This window comes from Silene latifolia, unplaced genomic scaffold, assembly GCF_048544455.1.
Source record: "Silene latifolia isolate original U9 population unplaced genomic scaffold, ASM4854445v1 scaffold_444, whole genome shotgun sequence".
NCBI classification, from domain to species: Eukaryota; Viridiplantae; Streptophyta; class Magnoliopsida; order Caryophyllales; family Caryophyllaceae; genus Silene; species Silene latifolia.
In genome coordinates this window covers 35,847-36,808 of record NW_027413363.1, presented here as the reverse complement: position 1 = coordinate 36,808, position 962 = coordinate 35,847, and the positions used below count along the sequence as shown (strand labels likewise).

The 962-nt window shown below is 39.4% G+C and overlaps 1 non-coding gene across 1 annotated transcript; it reads left to right on the top strand.

The window, feature by feature from the left end:
* The first annotated feature begins 211 nt into the window (after window positions 1-211).
* LOC141639563 (small nucleolar RNA R71) lies at window positions 212-318 on the top strand. The gene has a single exon (XR_012542574.1). It is a non-coding gene; the product is annotated as a small nucleolar RNA R71 (small nucleolar RNA).
* Window positions 319-962: the final 644 nt, after the last annotated feature.

The following is a 962-nucleotide window of genomic DNA, read 5'->3' as shown; positions in this document are numbered from 1 at the left end:
TTGAGTAATAGAGTCCACTTCATGCTTTCCTCCTCTAGTAGCCTTCCGAGGTCTACTATATTGTGAGTTATGGACCGCCATTTCCTCAATCTTGTTCCATGTTTGATTATCGTCAACCTCGGTGAACATACCATTTGATCCCATATTGAGAATGTTTCGGGAGTCTTCATAAAGACCATTCCAAAATTGTTATACAAGGAACCACTCGCTAAGTCCATGATGTGGACAAGATCGGCAAGTATCCTTGAATCTCTCCCATGCTTCATACAAAGATTCCTCATCCCTTTGTTTGAACCCGGTGATTTGGGCTCTCAACATGTTAGTCTTTTTCGGAGGATAGAACTTCTTGTAGAAAGCAAGTGCCAATTTCTTCTAAGAGTCAATACCAAGAGTAGCCTTATCAAGGCTCTTTAACCAATGTTTCGAGGAACCAATCAAAGAAAAAGGAAATAAGACCCATCGAATTTGGTCTTGAGTAACTCCGTTTGAGAAATCGCATCACAATAGTCACAAAAAGTCTCCATATGAGAATGAGGGTCTTCACTAGGCATCCCCCCAAATTGACTTCTCTCAACTAATTGTAAAAATGCGGATTTTGCAATGAAATTACCGGTCAAATGTTGTGGTGTGGGAGTACCATTTGGTAGGTTCTCCTCGGTTGGTACGGAATGTGATGAAAATTTAGGCATTGTGGGTTGATTTTGTGGTTGATTATGTGTTGGGTTATCCTCTCCTTCTCTTGCAAAAGGCTTGATGAAATCAATGTTATTTGGTTGAATGTCCACAATCTCACCAATACCTCTCAAAGTATTCCTAGCAAGTCTTCTATTGTTGGTCAAAGTTCTTTCAATTTCAAGATCAATGGGTAACAAGTTACCTTGTGATCTCCTAGACATGCAAAATATAAAACAACTTGAAAACAATTAGAACAAATCTTGAGGTTTTTGACTTCCCCGAGGTAA